This window comes from Pleurodeles waltl, chromosome 1_1 (assembly GCF_031143425.1).
Source record: "Pleurodeles waltl isolate 20211129_DDA chromosome 1_1, aPleWal1.hap1.20221129, whole genome shotgun sequence".
NCBI lineage: Eukaryota > Metazoa > Chordata > Amphibia > Caudata > Salamandridae > Pleurodeles > Pleurodeles waltl.
Window position 1 is genome coordinate 164,325,428 of NC_090436.1, and position 21,036 is coordinate 164,346,463.

The 21,036-nt window shown below is 48.8% G+C and overlaps 1 long non-coding RNA gene across 1 annotated transcript in view; it reads right to left on the reverse strand.

Moving 5' to 3' along the window:
• Positions 1 to 1,268: 1,268 nt before the first annotated feature.
• The window catches only part of LOC138299939 (uncharacterized), a 143,372-nt gene continuing 123,604 nt past the window's right edge, over positions 1,269 to 21,036 (reverse strand). Inside the window, exons 2-3 of the long non-coding RNA XR_011204882.1 lie at positions 3,327 to 3,431; positions 1,269 to 1,459 (exon numbers count right to left, since the gene is read on the reverse strand). This is a non-coding gene — a long non-coding RNA (uncharacterized lncRNA). The remainder of the gene's footprint in view (positions 1,460 to 3,326; positions 3,432 to 21,036) is intronic.

Below are 21,036 nucleotides of genomic sequence, written 5' to 3' on the forward strand. Positions count from 1 at the left end.
GACTAGTATCATTTTTCTTTCAATATTCTTTGTCTTGTGTGTCTTACCTTCACCCCAAGATTAATTATTATATTATGTACTATTTTGCAAACGTAGCTGACCAAACATTTTTAGAAATATACAACTTGAGTCTCACTGGGGCTGGCAGAATGTTAAATTATCTGTGTCATGCATATTCATGTTTTTCTTTTTCTATTCCTCCCACAACAGGCTATTAATAATTTCCCAGGTGAATATTGTGTTTCTGTTGGGTTTGTCTTTTTGTCACGCCTTTCCCAAAATTCCTTCCCCATCCATTCATCAAATCCCAAACCCACTTCCCCTGGGCTGTGTGATTGATTGAGGTGTAACTTCATAATTTACACTATTGATTAATATCACACTAGGTGGGGTGAATATGGTAGAAGCAACCTCAAGTCAGTGTGCAGGGTCTTCATTTCAGTTCACCTAGGAAGAGTGGGACCTTGCTTCCGATGCCGTCACTGTTAGTACGCTAACATGCTACTGCCACACCACCATGGTACCTTGAGAAACCATGCAGCCCTCCCTTCATCCATTCAGGCAACATAATTATGGAGAATTGTCGTACCTTTAGTTTGGGCAATATAATTGGCAATTGAATTTCTCTCCACCCCACTCCTATGGGTCAAATTTTGAAGAATGAACTGTAGAGACTAGAAGAGTATTGGGACAAGGTTACCTAACTGCATAAATAATTCTTATACACTATCAGCAGATTTGAAGAACATGTTGTGCTAAAAGGAATACACTATCAGTAGATTTAGAAAACACGCTACATAAAGGCAGCAGTGAGAAGTAAAACACCCCAAAAAAAGATTTTAGGCATAAAAAACTGTACATAACTATTTATTTAACCCCCTCCCTAGCAAAAATAATAATAAATAAATATCCACCCCTTCCACCCACAACTTTCCCATCCCTATCCTCAAGCAATTGACCCTTCCCCAAAGAATGTCCAAAAGAGAAATAATATGTCCAATTGTCTATGGCATTGTTCAAAATATTAAAAAGAAAAGTCCTGCAAAAACCCATTCCCACCCTCTCCACCCACAACAAGACCCACCCACCAAAATAAAAGGATAAAAAAGAGGCAGAGGAGGCACTACAGGCAGGCCAGGAATCTCCTGAGGAGCCCCTCCATACGTGCCTGACGGGACTCTAGCTGTTTCAGCCGCTGCAAGATGCGTCATTTGAAGACAATCTTAGGGGGTAGCAGGGATGATGTGACAGCTGGCAGCTGCCCTGGCACTGCGGCGTAGGTGTTGCTGGGCTGGAGGCACTGGGGCCTGGCTGAGGACATGAGTACCAGTACCTGCTGCCTCCTTCTCCTCTTCCTCGAGGACCACCACACACTGGTACTCGGCACGTATGGCATCCAGCTTCATCCACCGCAGCCGGGCTGCTATTTCCTGCCGTGATGGTGTACTAGCAGGAATAGCTATATCAAGAAAGGAAAAAGAGAAATTGTAAACAATGCTCTGAGCAAAGCACTTGTTTAAAATCATGTAGCGAAGTAACACAGTAACAGTTCATTTGGTGGTCACCTCAGGCTATTCAATTTGAAGGTGATAACCATCACAGTCATAGTATGCACCATGGAGTACAAGTATTCTTCTCTCTACTGTTGTGCTAAATTAATGGTGGCATTGCTAGCTCAGCTGGCGTAATAGTCCTACTCGTTACTGTCTGCAGCTGGGGCAGCTGTACTAGAAAATTATTTTATTCCAATGGCCCTGTTCTTCTTTGTACCTGGGCCTCAAGGCTGATGAATACTAAGAACAAAACATGCCACATAATATAATCAATCATGCAGATGTCTGCCATAAGTAGGTGGTGGAAAAAGCGATGCACTGCAGTAGAGAGAAAGGATTAAGAAATGGGATTTAGATTGTATGTGGTGCATTTGCATCGTCAAAGACTTTCCCATTCAGGAAAATCAAGGCACTTTCTTATGGACCACTTTTCTCACTGTTCTCAGGCCCCTCTTCCACCACACATTGTAATAACTAATTTGTTTGCAAACATATATACATTTGCTATGGAGTAAGGAAAGGAATCGTCTTAACGTACTCAACTACAAGTACACACTTTACAGATCAATCAGTTCCTCATCATCATCATGGAAGCCATAATGAATTATATTTATCACTTGGCTTGAAAAATGTGGCGGAACCAAAGATTGATTTTCCCAAATTATTCTAAAGTCTGGGACAGAACTTAAGAAAGATTAACGGAGTGAAGTACTAGGAAGTGACTGACACAGTGGGCACTGGGAGGAAACTGGGAAACACACTTTTTTGTAGCATTGCCATGCATTGAAAAGTGTTTGACACATTAACTTAACTTGAATTGACTGATGCACATTGCACAGCCAGCATTGCAGTGCCAACATTTCACAGCCAACATTGAACCATGGAGCTGTCAGGTCATCATGGGTGGCACTGGTAAAAGGCCATAGCGAAGGAGGAAGGCGGTGTCTAATGGTTGCTGGGATACATATTATTACCTGCCTTGCTTGAAAAATACTGTGAGTCAAGGGAATATTCTGAAATACCATCCAAACCTCTGCATCAAACCTTTAATGAAAACCATTCCAAGCAAGTAAAGTGGGTGAGCAGAATGCCCCATCTAGAAAAGCCTTCTTGTTTCTTCATTCCAAGCATTTATCTATTCATCATCATTGCAAATTCGTCTTCTAGTGCTCTTATTCTTCTTTACCCTTGGCTTTGATACTCATCATTTCAGCTAAGCTTTGCATTCCCTCATCCAGTCCTTCACTATTTTCCAACTAACCTTTTGCCAACATACATTTAGCCAATACCCACACATTCATCCTTTCATCCATTCACCCATCCAGAGATCTGACCCACACGAGGAGCCAGTCACCCATCCAGGCATGGAATCCTTTAACCCATACCCTTTCACCCACCTGGCCTGGCATCGTTCACCCATTTACCCTTTCATCCATCCTTCACTCATACATGCGTACTATCATCCTCCTCATCACCCACGTAGATGATTGTTATGCACCCTTTCATCCACACACATGCCCTTTCACTCATATTATATTTTACCCATCCATTCTGCTTCCTTCCTTTCATTGATTTTACAAAACAGAGTTCAAGTTCATTTTATAAACCTAAGTCTGTTGAGTTGCAGATAGAAGAGCCCAATACTTACTTAGCTCCCGCTGCATCTGCAAAAGCATCTGCAAAAGCAGGGTTTTAACGAGTGAGTCCACAACACTACTACACCCTTGTAGTGGCTATATTACTAAATGTCAATAAGGAAGCAATAGGACTTACCACCACCTGCCACTGCTTCCGCAGAGACTCCCCCCATATCCGCTCCCACAGCCGCGTCAGTGCTTGTGATGCCTCTGCTGGTCCCGGCACTGGTGGTCGGTGCCACTAGAAAACAAATTGCACAATTTAGACACCACATACGCCCCCCCCCCCTATTGTTTATTTTCTAATACCAAAATACAACTGAAAATACATTACTATATTTCGGGTACAGATTCTCTCTGATCAAAATATCAGGTGGGCATTTTGTTGTTTGGGAATTTGTTATAACTAGGGGTCTGTCATAGAACTCTGTGCTTGTCCAAAAAACTCCACTGGCCCTGCCAGCCAAGCGGAGCTCACCCGGGGCACTCTGCTGGCCAGACAGTCTGCGCTTGCAATGTGCAGCTCATAACTGGGCTACATCGTGCGCCAGAGCAGAGGAGGGAGGCAGCTACTCTGAGAGAAGGACTCGTCGGAGAGGAGGACCCCCGGGGAAGCCCCAGGTAAGTCCTCTTCTCTTTTTTTGTTTGTGTTGCACAAATAAAGACTGAAACAGCAGCTTTCACAAGGGCCATAGGCAGCAGAAGAAAAGTGTTTTTTTCAGGCTTCTTGTGCACCGATCTGCCCCGTGGTAACTGTACATGGGACAGGCTGGTGCACAAGAGGCCTGAAACAGCAGCTTTCACTGCCTACGGCCATCCTGTATACATTCATCTTGGAAGCTCTAAAGCAGGGTCGGGCCTGGGTGACCAGGCCTGCCCCTGCTTAGCGCTTCTGAGATGGGTGCATTCAGGAGGACTTTGTGGGGCACAGAAATCCAGCTTTGCCGAATTACACTGAGTTTTTTTTTTCAACTCCCTGGAATTCCTCTAAGCCGGACTCTGTTCACTCTGCCTACTTCACACAAAACATGTGTAGAATATCTTACATGGGTAAGCAATCTTCAGCACATGTGTTCTCTGAGCCATACCACCACTCCACAAGCTAAGATAAATAAGGGGAGAGGGAAGCAGAAGAAGGAAGCTACAGACAGACTAACATAGCCAGACAGTTCGAAGTAAAGAAACTCGAAGTATACAAAATAAGTAAATAGAATAATGCAGGAATAAGAAGATTTTACAAAACAGATAAATCGAAGTGAAGTTGGAAAACAATAGGAGACAGGCACAGTAAGAAGGTAGAAAATAGTGTGGAGTGGGAAACGTTAGGGAAATAAATATAAATATTAACAACAAAAGGAGGATTTACTGGGGTCTGCAGACTTATCTACCTCGGCACTTGTGGAGTGGCCACCTTCAGCTGTCTCACCCACCTCAACAGCCCTCCTCCTGCCCCTGGATGATGGATGATGTAAGAAAAATAAATTGAAACGGTTTGTGGTACCGTTAATAAATAATCTCTCAAAGAATATTACTTTTTTTTCAAGGCTAAGGCAAATGCAGTAACATTTCTACATCAGAGGTTCAGGGGGCCTGGATAATATAATAATATTAGTATCAAGGATCATCCTCCTATTTCAAATTTCCTAACCTTATTCCTAATTTCCTAAACAACATTTTGGAATTACTAATAACTTGCAATGAATTATTTCTACAGCTCTCATCTTATTATCAATCTCTCAATGCATGAGATCGGATGCATGCAAAACTACTACAAATCACTAGGAAATTGTTCGCCAATTGTAACTGTATGAGCTACAAAAAAGAAAGGCACCACGAACTGAGAGAACATGTAAAATCACTAAAACTAATATATTAACAATGACTATCTTTGACAGGACACAGGACTCAGGAGGAGTCTCTGCATTACTTCCTAATCAGCCCAAGCAAGCGCCAAAAAGAAGTACAATTAGGTTGCAATAAGCATCTGTCTAGATGACGATCACACCATATTATATTTGTAACATAAAGTTAACTTACCTGTGTGTTACTGAGCAGCATGGTTGCTATTTTGGAAGAAACTAATAGCATAGAGCACAACTAATAATTGATTTTTACTCACTGAGCCCTGCAACCTCGACGCCTAGCAGGTTGAGCAGGTCCGTCTCCCGATCCAGGATGTCAGCCCACCGCTGTGTCAGCTGTTGCTGGGTGTGCCGGACCCCAAAGCTGCGGCGCACAGCCCAGCCCACCCTTTACCAGTGCTGATGGTGCTCCCAGAGGCCATACCCAGATCAGGGCCTGCTGCCTGCTGCCAATGTGTAGGGGAGGTGGAGCTGCACATGAAAGACCAAGGCAGCCACCTCCACCTCCGAAAATATGACATGGGCTGCACGTCTTGACGTCACTGCGTTACACAGGGAAGGCAGCTGACAGATGGGGGCCTGGCTCTCCCCTGCTGTGCCATGGTGCTGCGAACTTGCCGCAGCCAACCCACGCAGCATCTGTCCAAAGGCCGTGCATGGGATGGGTTATGTGGTTATAGGGGGTTGGCTGCAGGGCCTGGATGCAGACCAGGCCCTGTGGCCAACCCCCTTAGTGCATGCCCAAAGGGCATGCGTGGAGAGGGGTTGGGTGGTTAGAGGGGGTTAGCCGCAGGGCCTGGCCTGCGGCCAACCTGCGGCACACACGGCCAAAGGCTGTGCGTGGCACAGGGTTGGATTAGCATATAGTAACTAAAATTGCTTTATGTTAACAAAATATAAAAATTCAAGGGAAAAAACAAAGGTTACAGGGACATGATAGTTAGGAAATAGAATTTAAAAAACATAGGTGGTCATTACAACCCTGGCGGTTGGTGTTAAAGCGGCGTTAAGACCGCCAACAGGCCGGCGGTAAAAAAATTGCAATTACGACCGTGGCGAAAACCGCTAACAAAGACAGCCACTTTAACACTCCGACCGCCACAGCGGTACAGACAAACAGCTTGGCGGTCACTGCCAACAGACAGGCGGAAGACAAAGTAATGGCCACAGTATCACAACCTACCAATTCGCCACCTTTTCCGGGGCGGATTCACCGCGGATAAAAACACGGCGGAAACAGGATTTCGAAGGGAAAACACTCACCTCTACACACCCTACGAGGAACCAGAACACCATGGAGCCGGAACTCCAAATTCTCCCTGCGATAGTCTTCCTGCTCCTCTACCAGGAGCACGAACGCCGGCGGCGAAGACCACGGTGAGTACAGCACCTACGACACAGGGGAGGGGGGAGGGAAAAAACAGGGACACACACACGCAACAACCCCCACCCCCACCCTCACCCACTACAACACACACACTAATACATATTTATACACGATAGTTACCCCCCCAACCCCCCCCCCCCCCGGAAGAATGCAAAGACAAAAGAAAATGAGTTTAACCATTATCATATATTTAAATCAAGTAGGCAAAAAAATATATATACACATTAAACAAAATATACACCAAGCTTAGTAGTCCAGGTAGTGCTCCAATGAAGTCCGTGGAACACTGGGCCCACACGGTATGGGCGAGGCCCACACAAGATCCCCGACCATGATGGAGAGAACAATGCAGGGGCATCAGAGAGCAAGAAAACAGGCACCTCAGGGGGAGGGAAAGGGGGGACACCTCAGCCGGTTGAGTGCACGACGCCAAATCCACGAAAGGGCCACATGCCCACTGTTACATCCTGGGGAGTGCAAAGCCACAGTCTCTCAAGTCTCTACAGTGGGTGGGTTGCCCACTGTTCCATCCTGGGGAGTGCAAAGCCACAGTCTCTCAAGTCTATACAGTGGGTGGGTTGCCCACTGTTCAATCCTGGGGAGTGCAAAGCCACAGTCTCTCAAGTCTATACAGTGGGTGGGTTGCCCACTGTTCCATCCTGGGGAGTGCAAAGCCACAGTCTCTCAAGTGGATGACAGTCTCCACTGATTCTGGAGGGGACTCTGTGCCCAGAGTGCTTCATCCTGCTAAGGACAGAGGTAGAGGATGTATCTCTCCACTGGTTCTGGAGGGGGCATGGTGCCCCGAGTGCTTCATCCTGCGAAGGACAGAGGTAGTGGATGTATCTCTCCACTGGTTCTGGAGGGGGCATGGTGCCCAGAGTGCTTCATCCTGCTTGTGACGGAGTCATTAGCGTCAGTGTCCTTGGCGCTCATGGGCCAGCGGTGCTTGAGGCGGCGGTGCCCTGTTCAGCGGTGCTTGAGGCGGAGGTGCCCTGTTCAGCGGTGCTTGAGGCGGCGGTGCCCTGTTCAGCGGTGCTTGAGGCGGCGGTGCCTTGTTCAGCGGTGCTTGAGGCGGCGGTGCCCTGTTCAGCGGTGCTTGGAGCGGCGGTGCCCTTTTCAGCGGTGCTTGAGGCGGCGATGCCCTGTTCAGCGGTGCTTGAGGTGGCGGTGACCTGTTCAGCAGTGCTTGAGGCGGCGGTGCCCTGTTCAGCGGTGCTTGAGGCGGTGGTGCCCTGTTCAGCGGTGCTTGGAGCGGCGGTGCCCTGTTCAGCGGTGCTTGAGGCGGCGGTGCCCTGTTCAGTGGTGCTTGAGGTGGCGGTGCCCTGTTCAGCGGTGCTTGAGGCGGCGGTGCCCTGTTCAGTGGTGCTTGAGGCGGGGTGCCCTGTTCAGCGGTGCTTGAGGCGGTGGTGTCCTGTTCAGCGGTGCTTGAGGTGGCGGGCTCCTTTGCAGTGACTCAGCTGCTGGCGGTCCTCTCTGTCCCAGCGGGGCTTGTGCTGGCAGTCCTCTCTAGCCCAGCGGGGCTTGTGCTGGCGATCCTCTCTGTCCCAGCGGGGCTTGTGCTGGCGGTCCTCTCTGTCCCAGCGGGGCTTGTGCTGGCGGTCCTCTCTGTCCCAGCGGGGCTTGTGCTGGCGGTCCTCTCTAGCCCAGTGGGGCTTGTGCTGGCGGTCCTCTCTGTCCCAGCGAGGATGATGGCGGTGGCCTCCTGGCCAGCGGGGATGATGGCGGTGGCCTCCTGGGCAGCGGGGATGATGGCGGTGGCCTCCTGGCCAGCGGGGATGATGGCTGTGGCCTCCTGGGCAGCGGGGATGATGGCGGTCTCCTCCGCCGTGCTGCTCTTCCCAGACTTTCCTGGTTTCTTGTGGCCCTTCCCCACCTTGGAAGGTGTCGCAGCGGACTCCACACTCCCACTGGGACCCCTGGGAGCGGCTTTGGTGGCTGGAGTCTTCCCCCTCTCCTGCCAGGCACTGGTCAACTTTTGATGCTTCACAGGTGGGGGACTGTCCGTGCTGTGGCTCCGTGCCACACTGGCTGCCCTGGTGGCCGGTGTACTCCGGATTCTGGTGACTACAGGCACCACTGGTCCCGGAGATGTTGTGGCTGAGGTGCTAGTTCGGGACCTAGGAGACGGACGGGGTGGGGGAGGTGTGGAAAAGAGGTCAAGGTTGGACAGGAAAAGTTTTTGGGAGACACTGGGACGGTAGCTGGAGGGGGTTTGGGAGTGGAGGAAGAGGTTGTGGTTGTAGGAGGTGTTCGTTTGCTGACTTTGGGTGAAGGTGCATGGGCTGGAGGCTGTCGTGAGGTGGATGGCTGTTGGGTGGGTGTGTGCCTGCGTTTGTGTATCTTGCGAGATCACAGACACACTGGGAGAGGACACAGGGGACGTGTGAATGGTAGTGGGGGTGGTGACTGCACGTGAGCGGGGTGTGGTGGTGGGTGTGCTGGTGATGGCAGTAGTGGCTGTAGATGTAGTGCATGCAGGTGTGAGTGTAGAAGAGACTGGGAGGGAGGAGGGAGATAACGAGGAGGGGGACACAGTGGAGGCAGTGGATGTTGGTGTGTCTGCATGTGTGTGATGCTTGCGTGAGTGCCTGTGGGATGTGTGGTGCTTATGTTTGCCTGAGCTTCCCTTGTGTGCATGCTTGTCTGTAGGTGTGCTTGTGATAGGCTGGGGTACAGGGGATTGGATCTGGGTGTAGGAAGTTGGAGGGGGGAGGCTAGAGACAGGGACAATGGCTGCCATCAGTGCTGAGGCAGAGTCTGAAAAGCTCGCTGAAGGGCCGCCTGACCAGAATGAATGCCCTCCAGGATTGCATTTGTTTGTTGCAACTGCCTTTCTACACCCTGGATGGCATTCAAAATGGTAGACTGCCCAACAGTGAAGGACCTGAGGAGGTCAATGGCCTCCTCACTGAGGGCAGCAGGGGTGACTGGGGCAGGGCCTGAGGTGCCTGGGGCAAAGGTGATGCCCACCATCCTGGGTGAGCGGGCACGTGGCAAAGGCTGAGGAGCTGCTGGGAGGGCGGTGCTGGTAGGGGGGGTGGCAGCTGTACCTGTAGATGGGGGGCACAGATGTTGCCGCCACCACAAGGAAGCTCCCATCAGAGGACGAGTCTGTGTCGCTGGTCTCAGCTCCTGTCCCCGCCGTGGAGCTCCCCTCGCCCTCCGTCCCACTGGTGAAGTCTGAGTCCGTAGTGTGGCCCTCCATGGCCATGTGGGATGCAGCCTCCATGTGCTCCGGTGCCACTGCTCCTCCGCCTGATGATGCTAATGCACACAAGAAAAGGGAGACCATAAAAAGGGGGGGGACGACAGAAGAAAGACATGTTGAGTGCATGCATTACCGCTACCGTTGGCGAACACGACAGACACAGAAGCCCCCTGCACTACGCCGTGCTCTTGGGTTCCACTGTTCAATCCCTGGGAAATGGCCTACTAGGCTATGGACGACATCTGCACACATGGATGACACAGGGGCATGACTAGGTGTACTGGCACTCTACAGAGGTAGGCTGGGGTGCCACATGGCCTGCCTTACGGAGGGACCTTGCCTACGAAACTCGCCCTGGCCTAGGGAAACCACAGCCCACCTCCCCCACCCAGACACCTTCACTGCACACAAAATCAGCAGGATGAGAGTGTACTCACCCCCTTGTGGCTGCTGTGATGCCCTCATGTGCCCATCCAACTCTGGGTACGCCACCGCCAGGATCCTGAACATCAGGGGGGTCATGGTGCGAAGGGCACCCCTCCCACGTTGGGAGGCCATCCCCAGCTGAGCCTCCGCCGTCTTCTTGCTCCAGCGGCGACTGTCCTCCCATCTTTTCCGGCAGTGGGCGCTCCGTCTGTGGTAGACCCCCAGGGTCCGGACATCCTTGGCGATGGCACGCCAAATATATTTTTGCTGGTGGGCGCTGACCTACATGAATTGTACAGGGGGAAGAGAAACTTATTACCAACTGCACCGTCACAGTCATTGGCCCCCATCCCTACCCTTGCAATGTGGCACATGCACTCACCGTCGTTTCATGCACGCCGCAATCTACCCCCCCTTCTTACATCCACCCCACTCCACACAGGCATACCCCATACAGCATGCTCCCAGTGTACTTACCTGTTTGTCTGGAGGACCTTAGAGTAGCGTGTACTGGGGGAGGACCCCGTCCACGAGTTTCACCAACTCCTCCGATGTGAAGGCAGGAGCCCTTTCCCCAGACACTCGAGCCATTGACTCTTCCAGACCGAGGTCACAGCAGCACTTGCAGTGTAGGTCCTCTCCTGTCGAAGGTCAGGTATCGAGTGATTGAGCAGATAGAAAATGGCAGTCATGTCCGCGGCGATGCGTACTGTTACCGCTGGCGTACATCGTCATTGGCTCCTGGGACCCATAGGGTCCAATGTTAACCAATGCAGTATTGCGCCGCGGTCTTCGACCGCCTACCGCGACGATGTACACCGCCAGCGTAGTTACCTCACATCCCATTGTCCCACTTTAGAGGTCAGGCAGTCACCATTTCAGGGGCCCACATGGCTTCATTTTTAACTGCGTCACACATACCTATTCCTAGACTCAACACACATACAGGCCACTTTTTGGATTATGATTTGTGTTCTGTGTAAGCTGTGGGTACGTACCTCTGAGTTGGTTGACTCTGTGCTTGCTGTTGTCCTTCATAGGCACTGTCCGCTGGGACATGTGAGGAGATGGCGGCATCCTCCGGTGTACCGACCGTTGGTGGACCTGTCGACAATGGAGGAAATACATGTGATCATCACCTACAGGCTTGACCGTGCCACAATCTAGGAACTGTGTACCCAGCTCGAGCCAGACCTGATGTCAGCTATCCGCCATCCCCCCTCAAGTGCAGGTGCTGTCAGTGCTCCATTTCCTTGCAAGTGGGTCATTTCAAACAACTGTGGCCATAGCATCAGGGATGTCCCAGCCTATGTTTTCCAACGTGTTGTCCAGAGTGTTGTCTGCCCTGCTGAAACACATGCAGAGCTACATCGTTTTCTCTCAGGTGGAGGATTTGCCTACAGTGAAAGGTGATTTCTATGCCCTGGGACATATCCCCAACATCATAGGTGCCATTGATGGGACCCATGTGGCTCTGCCCCCCCCCCACCGCAGGAGTGAACAGGAGTACAGAAACCGGAAGAGTTACCATTCCATGAATGTACAGATGGTATGTTTGGCAGACCAGTACATCTCCCATGTTAATGCCAAGTTCCCTGGCTCAGTGCATGACACCTACATCCTGCGGAATAGCAGCATCCCTTATGTGAAGGGTCAACTCCAGAGGCACCGTGTGTGGCTATTAGGTGAGCACCTGGAAGCAAGACAGTGGGAATGGTTGTCTGGGTCTGGGGATATCCCTACAGGTTAGTGTGTGTCTAACAGTTGTCCCTCGCCATTTGCAGGTGACTCTGGTTACCCCAACCTGTCATGGCTACTGACCCCAGTGAGGAATCCCAGGACAAGGGCAGAAGAACGCTACAATGAGGCCCATGGGCGTACACGGCGGATGATCGAGCGGACCTTCGGTCTCCTGAAGGCCAGGTTCCGGTGCCTCCAATTGACAGGTGGATCCCTATTCTACTCACCAAAGAAGGTGTGACAGATCATCGTGGCCTGCTGTATGCTTCACAACTTAGCTTTGCGACGACAGGTGCCTTTTCTGCAGGAGGATGGTCCAGATGGCGGTGTTGTTGCAGCTGTGGAGTCTGTGGACAGTGAAGACGAGGAAGCAGAAGAAGAAGACATGGACAACAGGGGCTCAGTGATCCAGCAATATTTCCATTGAAACACACGTAAGAATACAAACCTGCCTACTACATGTACTTTAACACTACTACCTCTCTACTGTCTGTCGTTTTCACCCAGTGTATGGTCACTTAGTTGTCACTTTCCCTTAAGATTTCACAGATGTGGGTCCCACAGTGTGACATCTGCTTTGATTCCTCATGGACTACAGCTATGTGACATAGGTATGTTGACATTACAAATGAAAGAGCTTTTTGACACTGTAATTGCTAATACACTATTCCGAAACCACAGACTGACTCCAGATTGTTTTGTGCTTTAAGGGTGTTTATTTTAGTGCTCAATATTGGAGGGGGTAGCAAAATGGTGAGGGGTGATGGTGGAGGAATGTCCATGGCAGAGTCCAGTCTATTAGTCTCACAGGTGCATTGCCCAAATGGGCATAGGAAGTGGAGCTGGGGCAGTTTAAGGATGGACAGGGTGACAAAGTGGGACAGAAGGATGACATTCAGGGTGGTCTCATTTCTTGGCGGGGTCTTGGCATCGTTCTCTGTCTTTGTTCTGGATCTCAGGGACCGTTTGCGAGGTGGTTCTCCCTCTGCAAGGGGTGCGGTGCTGGTGTGGTGGTCCTGTGGCGGTGCCTCCTGTCCACTTGCGCCAGTGGAGGTGGTGGGCAGTTCATCGTCCAGGCTAGTGTCAGGGGCCCCTTGTAGTGCCACAGTGTCCCTCCTGGTGTTGAGTACTTCCTTCAGCACCTCTACGATGGTGCCCAGGGTGGAATTGATGGATCTGAGTTCCTCCCTGAAGCCCAAATACTATTCCTCCTGCAGGCGCTGGGTCTCCTGAAACTTGGCCAGTACCGTTGCCATCGTCTCCTGGGAGTGGTGGTATGCTCCCATGATGGAGGAGAGGGCCTCGTGGAGACTGGGTTCCCTGGGCCTGTCCGCCCCCTGTCGCACGGCAGCCCTCCCAGTTCCCCTGTGTTCCTGGGCCTCCGTCCCCTGGACCGTGTGCCCACTGCCACTGCCCCCAGGTCCCTGTTGTTGTTGGGGTGGTGGGTTATCTTGGGTTCCCTGTAGTGGTGGACACACAGCTGATTGACGTGTCCTGGGGAAGGAAGTATGGGCCCGCTGAATGGGTGCTGTGCTGGTGTTTCCAGAGGGGGGAAGCTCTGTAGTAGCCTGTGACTGTGTGATGGGAACCGACTGTCCCGAGGTCCCCGATGGGCCGGGCTGGTCATCTAGATCCAGTTGGACAGAGGTGCTGTCATCACTGTGGGCCTCTTCTGTTGGTGGTGTGGACACGTGTGGACCCTACTGTCCGGTGACGTTGGGTAGGGGTCCTGCAGGGGTATAAAAGGATGTTTATTACATCTGTGTGTGACATGGTGTGCAATGGGTGGGTGACCGTGTACCCCAGTGCTTGCATTCCTGTGTGGGACCTTGTGTGATGATGGTTTAGGGGGTGTATGGGTATGTGCAGTGGACATGCTTTAGTGATGGGTGTCCATGCTTTGTTGTTGCATGCAGGGCTTGGTGTTAGGATGTGTGGTTTGTGATGTTGGGACATTTGTGAGGAGTAGGAGTGATGGGGTGAGGGTGAGGGTGGGGGTATGTGATGGCATGCAAGTAGGGTGGGGGATGTAATAGTTAAGATTTGACTAACCAGAGTCCATTCCTCCACCTACTCCTACGAGGCCCTCAGGATGCAAAATCGCCAAGACCTGCTCCTCCCATGTTGTTAGTTGTGGGGGAGGAGGTGGGGGTCCGCCGCCAGTCCGCTGAACCGCAAGATGGTGTCTTGAGACCACGGAACGCACCTTCCCCCGTAGGTCGTTCCACCTCTTCCTGGTGTCATCCCGATTTCTTGGGTGCTGTCCCACTGCGTTGACCCTGTCCACTATTCTTCACCATAGCTCCATCTTCCTTGCAATGGAGGTGTGCTGCACCTGTGATCCGAATAGCTGTGGCTCTCCCCGGACGATTTCCTCCACCATGACCCTGAGCTCCTCCTCCAAGAACCTGGGGTGTCTTTGCCGTGCCATGGGGTGGTGTGTGTGGTGATAAGTGTGCTGATATGTACTGGGGTGTTTTGTGAGGTGCGTGGAAGTTATGTGGGTGATGGTGTTGTGTGCCTGTGGATGCTAGTATTGTTGATGGTGGTGTCTCTCTCTGTGCTTCTTTCTCAATTGTGGTCGTAGGGGTTTGTGGGTGATGTGGGTGTGTGTTTTATATTGTATTGGGTGTGTGGGAGGGGTGTGTGTATGTGTATCAGGTGTGTGTATTTCGAATTGTCCAATGTGGCTGTGTTTTGTAAGTGTGTGTGTATTTTGAGCGCGGCGGTGTGTACCGCCAATGGAATACCACGGTTGAAAGACCGCCGTGTGGATTCGTGGGTCATGATAGTGTGGGCGTATTTCTGTTGGCGTGACGGGGGAGGTTTTGTTTTCGCCAGTTTATCACTGACCTTTGGTGTGGCGGACTTGTGTGGGTGTCTGAATATTGGCAGATGCCGTGCTGTGGGTCATAATAGCTATGGCGGAATTCTGCGGCCGCAGCTGTGTGTTGGCGGTCTTCTGCACGGCGGTAAGCGGCTTTTACCACCAATGTTGTAATGACCGCCATAGAAATTCAATTTAAAAACCAAAGGTTACAGGGACTTTAAAGTTAGTCTCACATTTTAAACGTTCAAAAATATAGAAATTCACCTGTTATAGTTAGAGTTATTTCAAGTGTTAGACCTGACAGCCTTAGGGTGGTATTCCCCCAACTTTATGACTGCCTCCCTCCATTTTTTTTATCTCATTTTTGCTGGTTTTAGGACTCTGCACACTTTACCACTGCTGACCAGTAATAAAGTGCTTGTGCTCTCTCACCTAAACTTGGTAACATTGGCTCATACCCAATTGGCATATTTCATTTACCTATAAATCCTTAGTAAAGCACACTATATGTACCAAGAGCCTGTAAATTAAATGCTACTAGTGGGCCTGCAGCACTGATTGTGCCATCCACATAAGTAGCCCTTAACCATGTATTACGCCTGCCATTGCACGTTTCACTGCCACTTCGACTTGGCAATTACTACTGTTTGTCAAGCCTTAAACTCCCCTTTTATTATGTGTTAGTCACCTCTAAGGTAGGCCCTAGGTAGCCCATAGTGCAGGGTGCTATGTAATTATAAGGCAGGGCATGTATTTGTAAGTTGTACATGTCCTGGTAGTGAAAAACAACCAAAGTTGTTTTTCACTGTTGTAAAGCCTGCTCCTCTCATAGGCCAGCATTGGAAAGTCCCTTATATGCATTTAAGTGGTCATTTCTGAACTGAAATGGGTGGCATTGTCATGTTTGATATGGTTGAATAGTAGTGAGAAATCCTGCTTACTGGTGAAGTTGGATTTTACATTATTATTTTTAAAATGCCTCTGTTAGAAAATAGGCATTTCTCTGCACTGACTGCTCTCTGTGCCTTACAGTCTGGCTCCAATCCACGTCTGGCCTGTGCTGGTTGACAGCTCCCCTTATGCATTCCACCTAGACAGCTATAAACACAGGACAATCAGCAGATTATGCATTCATCTGCCTACTGATGGGTCTTTCTGGGCAGGAATGGTAGACAGGCTCTCACACTTCAAAAGCTAGTGGCCTGACCACACATACATAGGACTGATAACCCTCTACAAATCTCTTGCAGACAGGACTGGGTTGAAAGGGGAACTGTTGCACTGCAAAACCACTCTTTAAAGTCTCCTCCAATTCAAAGACACATTTGGTTGTATATATACTGGGTCTGTGACCCCCTGTCAGAGTCACCAGATCCTCGAGGTCTGTGCACGTTCCCAACACTTCCACCACAAGACAGCTGCAATACTCTGATTAGAATTGTCACAGAGTGTAAAAGAGTCCAAGTGGGGAAAAGGGGATTAGGAAGGGGACAGCTGGGAAGGAGTCTTGTAGGAAGTAAAAGGTTAAAACACACAATATCAAGATTATACCATATTAATCATTACTAGGCTATGACTCTAAGCATTGTCATATTGGAAACATGAGTAACTTAAGCATGAGTTTAAATAAATAGGCCTCAAGATGTCTGGATACCTGTGAGGGAATCAAGAAAGATTAGTATCATTTTCTAATGAACCACTCACTGAACTGTTACACATGGATTAGAAATATCAGAACCTTCTAGCATTACACTTTCAAATTCAAGAATAGTCTTTGCATGAGGACCAGGAAATAATCTGAAAGGTTTCTATAACCTTATATGAATTATACTAGAAGGACTTATTATGCACATACAATATAACATATAGAATTCTAACACTTTAGTTTTCTTAAAATGCAGGAACATGAAATGCGCACATTGCAGATTTCCACAAAGGTTTATAAATGCCATGAAATGATTGTGTACAATGAATAACAAGAGTTAGGCACAAGAAATGAATTGCGCGTCTTGCTGATTCGAAGGTCACCAAGTAAATGCCATGAAGTGGTAACACACAATGAATATCATGAATTAGACACAAGGAAAGGAACCATGTGACTTGCCGATTCAAATGTCACCATATGAATGTCAGGAAATGATAACGTACAATGAATTACACACGAGAAACGAATTGCGCGTCTTGCCGATTCAAATGCCACAATGAAACTGCCAAGAAATGGTAGCGCACAATGAATATCAAGGGTTAAATCACGAGAAACGAATCGCGCGTCTTGCCGATTCGAATGCCACCATGAAACTGCCAAGAAATGGTAGCACACAATGAATACCAAGGGTTAAATCACGAGAAACTAATCGCACGTCTTGCCGATTCGAATGCCACCATGAAACTGCGAAGAAATGGTAGCGCACAATGAATATCAAGGGTTAAATCACGAGAAACTAATCACGCGTCTTGCCGATTCGAATGTTAACGTGTAAATGCCAGAAAAACCCAGAGCACATTCACACACACAAGGTAAAATCTCTCAATATGAAAATTAGGCCCAAGAACTCGGATGTCTTCGAAAACGGAATCGGGGGCCCAGCCCGACCTCCGTTTTACCGCCCTGATCAAGGATCACCAATGTAAATGAAGGGCAGAGGCCTGGAAGATCAAAGTAGGCCACCGGAACAGGAGCTCAGGAAGTTGCTGCTGCTCTGCACCGGGACCTCTGAATAGTGAGCACGTGGAGCTGGCCTGGCTCCCTTTTATAGAGTCTTAGTCTAGCCCACCAACCAACCCAGGCATGCTGCAGGGAAAGCTTCTAGAAGGCCCTGGAAAGGGACCACACCCTGACACAGTCTTCAAGATTAAACTCTGCAATGCAAAAGGTAAAACAACATCATATCAGCACAATGCATAAATTATGTTAGCTTGAAATTGTTAGGTTTTTGCATTCTAGTCGCCCGTAGAGCGCGCACTGCCCTGATGTTGAAACCCCCTCAAATTAGACACTTGTGGGTCTACAACTGAACTCTGTGTCAAAAGGACTGCCATGCTGGCCAAGCACTTATCTGGACTGCTTTTCTGGAAGGTCTGCTCTCCTGCTTGTTGCCCTGCTGCATGCTGCTCCCTCACTCTGCTGGAAGGACTTTGCCTTCCTCCAAGGGCTTGGACTGAGTTTGCCTCCTTATGAAGTCTCAGGGCCCTCAAAGACTTCATTAGAGGGAGAAAATCCACTGCACCAGAAAACCGATGCAATGCATGCAAAACTTTACACATCATCTGCAGAACTGACGCAGAGCCTGTCTAATGGTTGAAAAATCAGTGCAGTGCCTCCAGAATCGACATAGCACCTGTTTCATCATCGCATCATGTTTTGGATTTTCCACGCATCATCCCTGGGCGTCAAGATATCCTCGCACCGCAGTAATGAGCCAAGGCTGCGAATGTAGAAATTGACGCATCACCTTGCCCATGAGGAAAAAATAAACGCATCACCTCTGCTGCACCAGAAGAATCGACGCATCACTTTAGTTTCCAATCCATCATCTCGTCTGCGGCCCTCTGCTCATTTTTGATGCATCACAGATAACTTGTGCTAAAAAGATATACCCATTGATTCCTACGGGTTAAAACTTACCTAAACTTCGGAAAAGTGCATATTGGGTTCTTGTTATTTAGGTCTTATTGTATTCCGATAAATATTATCTATTTTACTAAACTGGTGTTGTGTACTTTTTGTGGTGTTTTGACTGTATTACTGTATGAGTTATTGTATATATGTATATATAACTCGTGCCCTAAGGAAACTATAACTCACACCCTTACCATGCACTGCTAATTATCCCACATATTACATCAGTCCTGACATATTCTATGACATCATTGATAATCTCTTTGTAACATTTGCAATAAAATTATTGCTGAGTAAACTGTGCACAGTGGGGGCGTGAGTTATACTTAACTTAGGGCACAGGTTTTAGTTTCTTGAGATAATTATTACTATTACTGCTGATTTTCGATGGTTTTGTGTGTGTAAAATCTGACCCTAACTATAGCATCCCTATAACCTTTTTTAGTGAATTAAAAAAAAAAAATCTATTTCCAAACTATAACATTCCTGTAACCTTTGTTTTTTTCAGTGAATTTCTATGTTTTGTTAAACATAAAGTAATACATATTTATCATACATTAATGCAACCGCTGCCATGCACAGCCTTTGACCATGCGTTGTGACATGGCCACAGGACAGTCACCAGTAGGTAGTTATAGTTAAGACCCAGTTTCCACAGCAAAAGCATTTTTTGTTAGCCAATAGGTTTGGTGCTGTTTCACAAATCATCACAAGATTTTCAAAACTAGTTTGTCACTCACTGCAGCTGCTGTTTTGAAAGTTTTGGTGTGTTTTCCCCCATGCATTTTCTGGTAGGGATTTTGAACAGGACTGCAGCTGGAACCACTAGACAGAAATACAGCAATTTTGGTCCAGAAAGAGTCCTTTTTATGTTGAGTGTAAGAGTACAACCTCTTGTATACTTTTAAGTATACTTCTTCTGAGGGCTTCAACCTATTTCATTTGTTAGATTCAGTGTCATTTAAAAATCCTTGCTTCCTAGTAGACAGTCATGCCTCTTTGTCCCTCCTTCTTCTGTGTGGGAGCACGGACCAAATACAGTATAATTACACTTTGTCCTGTTTATCTGGTTTGTAGAGTACTTTTTTTAACTTTGTTTCCTGCTCCTCTCCAGGGAAGTTTTCCTTTTAATTTAAAGAGCATTCTTCTTCTGAGCCTACCTGTAAACAAGGCTATAAATCAGGCTGTTACCTTGGTCCCATTTGGTCTTTGTGGGCTCTCTGTACCCTCTCTCAGCTGCCTGGCTCCCACCCTTCCTTGGTTTGATTTTTCTTTGCGAAGTGTGCCTGCCTGTCTGCTGATGGAAAGGGGTGAGAATCGCAATCCATAGACACAGTGCCCACTTCTTTTCCATACTTGGATCCCACTCGCAGCTCCATCAATGCACCTCTGTTCACACATCCCAAGCCCTGAGCCGTGCCAGTGCCAGGGACCTCACACATGCTGCCTGCCACAGCATCTCAGTTCTTGCAGTCAGTACACTCTGCTGCTCCAGTACTGGGACCTCGGGCTCACCTCCATCAGTGCACCTCAGTTCACACACTCCAAGCCCTCAGCCGTGCCAGTGCTAGGCACCCCACATACACTGTCTGCCAGAGCACCTCAGTTTTTGCAGTCAGTACATTTTGCTGCTCCAGTACTGGGACCTCGGGCGCAGCTTCATCAGTGCACCACAGTTCACACACTCCAAGCCCTAATCCGTACCTGTACCAGGAAGGCCACACACACTGTCTGCCAGAGCACCTCAGTTCTTGCAGTCAGTACACTTTGTTGCTCCAGTACTGGGACCTCGGGCACAGCTCCATCAGTGCACTGCAGATTTACACACTAGAAGCCCTCAGCTGTGCCAGTGCCAGGAACCCCACACATGCTGTTTGCCAGAGCACTTCAGTTCTTGAAATCAATACACTCTGCAGCTCCAGTATAGGGACCTCGGATGCAACACCATCAGTGCACCACAGTTCACACACTCCAGGCCCTCAGCTGTACCTGGGCCATAGCCCCACACTCACTGTCTGCCACAGCACCTCAATTTCTGAGCTTGCCTGTAATCAAGGCTATAAATCAGGCTGCTTTCTTGGTCACATTTGGTCTGCCTGCCTTTGGTCCCTGGTGCTGAGAGCAAGGGAGGATGGCTTGTAATTGATTATAGCCAAGCTGCCCAGGGCTTCTTACATCAGGGTTTCAAGAAAATTAACAGTTATCTGCACACCGCAAAATAGTTTTCATGAACTTTGGAATAAACTGTGACTGCTTCACATTTCTTGCTTTCTTAGTCAGATGTGCCTGACCTTTCCTAATCAAGTAATTCAGTGGCATTGTAAATTACCCTACCACCTCCACTTTTGTCCCAACAAGCATACAGGAACATTCACCCATCCAGAGGCCCCCCCCCCAGCTGTAACCTGATGTCACCTAGTGTTAGAAATGGGGTCTTTGGTTGGCAGTCAGGTTCCCCGCTGTCCAAGCAAGGACCCTCACTCTAGTCAGGGTAAGTCACACACAATCCAAATTATCCTGTGCCCACCCTCTGGTATCTTGGCACTGAGCAGTCAGGCTTAACTTAGAAGGCAATGTGTAAAGTATTTGTGCAATAAATCATGCAATAACACAGTATAGCACCACAAAAATACACCACACAGTGTTTAGAAAAATATATAATATTTATCTGGAAAAATGCAGGTCAAAACAATCAAAAGGCAATAAGCATACGTTGAGATATCACTGTAAAAGTGATATAAAGTGTCTTTAGTCTCTTTAAAAACAATAAA